Here is a 7573-nt window from a genome sequence, read left to right on the forward strand (position 1 = left end):
TTAGCAGTCATTGTTAAGTCCATTGCTTTTGGAAGTTTCATTCTTATAAAGGCAAAAAAAAAAACCCACAGAAACAAATAAAATGATACAAGCAACAGCATGGTTGAATTTCAAAACATCACAGTAAGGAAGAAAGACTGATTTAAAAGGCTACAAGTTGTATGATTTCACTTAGTTCATATTCTAAAAAGGGGAAAAGAATTACAGAAATCACATGTGTGGTTTCCCAGTGGTTGTCAGGGACTAGAGGAAGGAGAGGAATTAAATATAAAGAAGTATAATGGAATTTATGAGGCTTTACTTATATGTTTGTGTTTTCTTGTGTAATGTCTAAGAAATATTTTCCTAACCCCAGGTCAAAAAGATTTTCCTCTGTTTTATTTAAGTGTTTTCTGTTGTTTCAAGTTTTAAATTAGGTCTATCATTTTCCCCTTGATTTTGATATGCAGTTTAATGAAGGATTTGTGGTTTATTTCTTCCATCCTTTCTTTCTTTTTCTCTTTCTTTTTTCCTCTTATTTTTATCACAAATTTATTTCCAGTTTATCCACTACCATTTTTCAAAACACCATCATTTTTATATAGATTTACTTTGGTATTTTGTGAAATTGTATTGGCTATATATATATATATGTGGATCAATTTCTGAACTCTATGCTGTTCTTGATTACTGTAGATTTATAATTCAATTATTTTAGTTTTTAGTGTACAATAAATTATTTTTTACCGTACTCATCATATTACACTATCAAAAGCTTTTAAGTAAAGATTTCTGTTAAAAATTTTCTATTAATGTTACTTATTTTTATTCAAAAAAATAAATATACAATTATCAAATTAACATATTAGATATTGAAATGTGTTGACTTGATATGTGTACATATTATTTAATGATTATCACAATCAAATTCATTAACATATCCATATCCTTATATGCTGTATATAAAATATCCAGAACTTGTTTATCTTGTAAATGAAAGATTATACCCTTTCATTAACATCTACCCATTTTTCTCCACATTCCCTCAGAGAGTGTATAACACCTTTCTACTCTGTTTCTATGAATTCAACTGTTTTAGATACCACACACATGTGTGATCATACAGTATTTGTCTTTCTGTGCCTGGCTTATTGCATTTAGTCTAATGCCCTCCAGGTTCATCAATATAGTTGAAAGTGTCAGGATTTCCTTCTTTTATGACACTGAATAATATTTCACTGTATGCCTACACCACATTTTCTTTCTCCATTTATCCATTGATAGACACTTAAGTTGTTTCCATATGTTGGCTACTGTGAAGAATGGTGCAATGAGCGTGGGAGTGCAGATATCTCTCTGAAATTCTGTTTTCACTTCATTGGATATACACCAGAAAAGAGACTGCTGGATTATGTGGTAGTTCTATTTGTACTTTTAACTGTAACATTTAAGTCGCTTTCTTTAATGGCTGTACTTATTTACATTCCCACCAACAGCATATAAGGGTTCTCTTTTTTCACATCCTTGCCAACACTTCTTAGGTTTTGTTTTTTGGAAAATGTGGTACATGTACACTGTGGAATCATATGCAGCCATAAAAAAGACAAAATAGTAATCCATGATGTTCACGTACTATGCTTTCTTTATCCAGTCCACCACTAATGAGCATCTATAATAGGTTGACTTAATTTCTTTGCTATTGTGAACAGTGCTATGATGAACATAAGCTTATATGTGTTGTTTTGGTAAAATAATTTATATTCCTTTGGGTATATACTCAATAATGGGATGGCTGGATTGAATGGTAGCTCTGTTTTAAATTCTTTGAGAAGTTTCCAAACTGCTTTCCACAATGGTTGAGCTAATTTTCATTCCCATGAGCAGTGTATAAACATTCCCTTTTCTCCACAGCCATGAACATCTGTTATTTTCTGACTTTTTAATAATGGCCATTCTGAGTTGTGTGAGATGGTATCTCATTGTGGTTTTGATTTGCATTTCTCTAATGGTTAGTGAAGTTAAGCATGTTTTATATGCTGGTTGGCTGCATGTATGTCTTCTTTTGAGACATGTCTGTTCATATCCTTTGTGCATGTTTTAATGGAGGTGTTTATTTTTTGCTTGTTGATTTGTGTAAGTTCCTTATAGATGCTGGATATTAACTGTTTGCCAGATGCATAGTTTGCAAATATTTTCTGTCATTCTGTAGGTTGTCTGTTTACTCTGTTGATAGTTTCTTTTGCTATGCAGAAGATCTTTAGTTTAATTAGGTCCTGCTTTTCTATTTTTGTTTTTGTGGTAATTGTCTTTGGAGACTTCATCATGAAATCTTTGCCCAGGCCTATGGTCACAATAGTATTTTCTAGGATTTCTTGTAGTTATTTAAAAAGAGTTTTGGGTTTTACATTTAAGTCTTTAATCCATCTTGAACTTATTTTTATGTATGGTGAAATGTAGGGGTGTAGGTATTATATTCTGCATATGGCTAGCCCGGTATCCCAGCACCATTTATTGAACACAGGGCCTTTGTCGATTTTGCTAATGATCAGATGGTTGTAGGTATGCAGTTGTATTTCTGGGTTCTCTAACCTGTTCAACTGAATTATGTGTCTGTTTTTGTGCCAGTACCATGCTATTTTGATTACTAGAGACTTGCAGTAGAGTTTGAAGTAGGTTAGTCTTATGTCCCCAGTTTTGTTCCTTTTGCTTAGGATTGCTTTTCTATTTGGGTTTTTTGTTGTTGTTGCTGTTACACATGAATTTTAGGATCTTTTTTTTTTCTAATTACATGTCTTACAAGGGTCCTTAATGGAGTGCTGCATATGGAAACAAGACTGTTACCTGGCCCCACAAAAATATATGTTTAGTACATAGCCCATTGACACTATAAAGCAACTATAAAATTAAGTCTACACAATCAGTTAACAACATGATGACAGGATCAAATCTTTACATCACCATATTAACTTTTAATGTAAATTGGTTAAATGCCCCACGTGAAAGGCACAGAGGGACAAGTTGGATAGATAAGCAAGACCCAACTGTATGTTGTCTTCAAGAGACACATCTCAAAACTGATGACACCTACAGACTCAAAGTAAAGGGATAGGGAAAGCTCTATCAACAAAACATAAAATGAAAAAGAGTACAAGTTGCTATTTTTATTACAAACAAAACAGACTTTAAACCAGCAATGATCAAAAAGGAAAAGAAGGGCATTAAATAATGGTGAAGAGTTCAATTCAACAAGAAGATTTAACTATCCTAAATATATATGCTCACAACAGCAGAGGACCCAGATTCATAAAACAAGTTATTTGATACCTATGACGAACTTAGGTAACCACACAATAATAGTGAAGGATTTTGAAAAACCACTGATAGTAGTAGACAGATCATTATGGCATAAACCTAACAAAGATATTTGGGATCTATATTCCACACTTGACCAAATGAACCTAACAGACATCTACAGAATACTCCACCCGGCAACAGAATATGCATTCTTCCCATCTGCACCTGGCACATACTCCAAAATCAACCACATACTTGGTCATAAAGTAATTCTCTACTAATTCAAAAACCTGACATATGCCAACCATGCTTTCAGACACAGAGTGATAAAATAAAACTCAATAACAATAAGATCTCTGAAAGCTATACAATTACATGGAAATTAAACAATCTGCTCCCAAATGAGTTTTGGGTAATCAATGAAATTAAGGCAGGAATCAAGAAAATTTTTAAAACTAATGAAAACAAAGATACAACCCACCAGAGTCTCTGGGACTCACTAGAGCAGTGTTAAAAGAAAAGTTGACAGCAGTAAATACCCACATCAACAAGTTAGAAGATCTCAAATTAACAACCTAACAGCACACCTAGAGAAATTAGAAAAATGAGCGCAAGCCAATCTCAGAGCTAGCAGTTGAAAAGAAATCAATAAAAACAGGACTGAAGTGAACAAATTTTAGATGTGAAAAAACATACAAAAGCTCAGTGAAAACTAGTTTGTTCTTTGAAAGAATGAATAAGATTGACAGACCACTAGCTAGACTAATCAAAAAGAGAGAAGATCCAAATAAAAGCAATCAGAAATGAGAAAGGGGCTACTACCACCAGCCCCATAGAAATGCAAAAACTAAAAGAACCCTAAGAGACTAATATGAACACCTCTATGCACACAAACTAGAAAACTTAGAATAAATTAATAAATTCCTGGAAACATACAATTTCCCAAGACTAAACTGGGAAGAAATGGAAACCCTGAACAGACTAATTACAGGTACCAGAATTGAATCAGTAATAAAATTCCTACCAACAAGCAGAATCCCAGCACCAGAGGGATTCCCAGCTGAATTCCACCAGAAGTATAAAGAGAATCTGGTACCAATCCTCCTGAAATTATTCAAAAAAAAAAAAAAAAATAGAGGAGGAAGGACTCTTCTCTAACTCCTTCTATGAGGCCAGCATCATTCTGATATCCAAACCTGGCAGAGAAACAACAACAAAAAAGAATACTACAGGCCAATGTCTCTGATGAGCATCAAAGGAAAAATCCTCAACCAAATACTAGCAAACTGAATCTAACAGCACTCAAAAAGATAATCCACTATGATCAAGCAGGCTTTATTCCTGGGATAAAAAGTTGGTTCAACACACAAAAATCAATAAATGTGATTCATCCCACAAACAGAACTCAAAACAGAAAAATCACATAATCATTCCAATGGATGCAGAAAGGTCTACTGATAAAAATTCAACATCTGTTTATATTAAAAACCCTCAAAAAAGTAGGCATTGAAGGAACATACCTCAAAATAATAAGATTAATCTTTGACAAACCCACAGCCAATGTCATACTGAATGTGAGAAAGCTGAAATCATTCCCTCTGAGAACTGGGATAAGACGAAGATGCCTACTCTCAACACTCCTATTTAACAGAGTAATCAAAGGCCTAGCTATTGCAGTCAAGTAGGAGAAAGAAAGTAAAGGCACCAAATAGGAAGCGAGGAAGTTAAATTATCTCTCCTCACAGGCAATATAATTGTATACCTAGAAAACTCCATAGTCATTATCCAAAGGATTGTAGAACTGATAAATAATTTTAGTAAAGTTTTAGGGTACAAAAATCAATGTACAAAAATCAGTAGCATTTTATATACCAATAATGTCCAAGCTGAGAACCAAATCAAGAATGTAATCCCATTCACCCTAGCCAGAAACAGAATAAAATACCTATGAAGGCAGCTAACAAAGGTGAAAAGTCTCTACAATGAGAATTACAAAACATTGTGGGAAGATTTATTATTTCCCTAGGTAAAGGAAGCTCTAATGTCTTTCATTTGCGTTTTCCCACCGTTATAGCCCTCACTCCACAGTTTAGGAAACCAATGTGAGGATGTGACAACACTGACATACGTTGACCTAAATATCCATTCTGGAACTGGAGAAATAACCACAGGGTGGTTCCTGGGGCCCACTGGAGCCACTGTAAGTCAGACCTGAGCTAAAATCGCCTGACCTCTATAATCCCCTAACCTGACCAGAGAGTCACAGTGACATTTCAGGTTTCCTGAAATCAATGTCAGATTAGAGCAGGTGTCCAGTAATACCCAGAAGGTCTTTTTTTTATCCTCCTTTTCCCCAGTGCATAGTTATTCTGGTAAAAGGCCACGGGTCCCTTTGGGGAAGGCTTGGGAAGAAGATTAGCAGTATAAATTGTTAATTTACTGGGGTCCTTCTTGGGAAAAATCTGGCCTCCCATTCATTCAAGGGGTTCTGGATCTATAAACTAGCTCAAGTCCAGGAATCGATTGAGGGGCCATGATTCCCTGTTTTTATTATTTGAGTTAGATTTTTGCCCACTGAACTTTCAAGTTTTCTGCTTTTACAAATCAAGCAGGAATTTAGCAGGCTTCCTATCTATTTCACTTCCAGCAACACCATGGTTAACTAGCCAAAGCCACAGGTCAACACAAGGCACACAATTCTGATTGTTGCTTTGTCTCTGCTGTCTATTATGGCAACTACATCAACCTTGCCTTTGGTAGCTTTGTGCTGCCACTTGACCCTGCTACCCTGGAATACAATTATTCTCATTGCATTTCTGTTTTCCAATAGAATGGTTGTGATTCTCACTGTAAAACCTGGCCTGCAGAGAAGAGCAATCATGAAGCTTTTCAAGGATCCTGGGACTCTTCTCAAATATATGCATTTTTTATCTTTGTTTATTTTTAATTTTTGTGGGTGCATGTACGTTGAATTTCTTGAAACTTAACCCAAAGGAGATCAGGGACCTCCCACTCACTCCAGGTGGGCCATTTTTTGGTCTGTGTTTCAGCCAACTAAACAATTAGACTTTTGCCCACTGAACTTGGAAGTGTTCCAAGGGAAACTTGGAAAAAGGGGGAGCTCCCTTTTATTTTATTTTATTATTATTATACTTTAAGTTTTAGGGTACATGTACACAATGTGCAGGTTAGTTACATATGTATACATGTGCCATGCTGGTGTGCTGCACCCATTAACTCGTCATTTAGCATTAGGTATATCTCCTAATGCTATCCCTCCCCCCCCCACCCCACAACAGTCCCCAGAGTGTGATGTTCCCCTTCCTGTGTCCATGTGTTCTTATTGTTCAATTCCCACCTATGAGTGAGAACATGCGGTGTTTGGTTTTTTGTCCTTGCGATAGTTTACTGAGAATGATGATTTCCAATTTCATCCATGTCCCTACAAAGGACATGAACTCATCATTTTTTATGACTGCATAGTATTCCATGGTGTATATGTGCCACATTTTCTTAATCCAGTGTATCACTGTTGGACATTTGGGTTGGTTCCAAGTCTTTGCTATTGTGAATAGTGCCGCAATAAACATGAGTGTGCATGTGTCTTTATAGCAGCATGATTTATAGTCCTTTGGGTATATACCCAGTAATGGGATGGCTGGGTCAAATGGTATTTCTAGTTCTAGATCCTGAGGAATCACCACACTGACTTCCACAATGGTTGAACTAGTTTACAGTCCCACCAACAGTGTAAAAGTGTTCCTATTTCTCCACATCCTCTCCAGCACCTGTTGTTTCCTGACTTTTTAATGATCGCCATTCTAACTGGTGTGAGTTGGTATCTCATAGTGGTTTTGATTTGCATTTCTCTGATGGCCAGTGATGGTGAGCATTTTTTCATGTGTTTTTTGGCTGCATAAATGTCTTCTTTTGAGAAGTGTCTGTTCATGTCCTTCACCCACTTTTTGATGGGGTTGTTTGTTTTTTTCTTGTAAATTTGTTTGAGTTCATTGTAGATTCTGGATATTAGCCCTTTGTCAGATGAATAGGTTGCGAAAATGTTCTCCCATTTTGTAGGTTGCCTGTTCACTCTGATGGTAGTTTCTTTTGCTGTGCAGAAGCTCTTTAGTTTAATTAGATCCCATTTGTCAATTTTGGCTTTTGTTGCCATTGCTTTTGATGTTTTAGACATAAAGTCCTTGACCATGCCTATGTCCTGAATGGTAATGCCTAGGTTTTCTTCTGGGGTTTTTATGGTTTTAGGTATAACGTTTAAGTCTTTCATCCATCTTGAATTAAT

Source organism: Pan troglodytes, chromosome 9, assembly GCF_028858775.2.
Source record: "Pan troglodytes isolate AG18354 chromosome 9, NHGRI_mPanTro3-v2.0_pri, whole genome shotgun sequence".
Taxonomy (NCBI): domain Eukaryota; kingdom Metazoa; phylum Chordata; class Mammalia; order Primates; family Hominidae; genus Pan; species Pan troglodytes.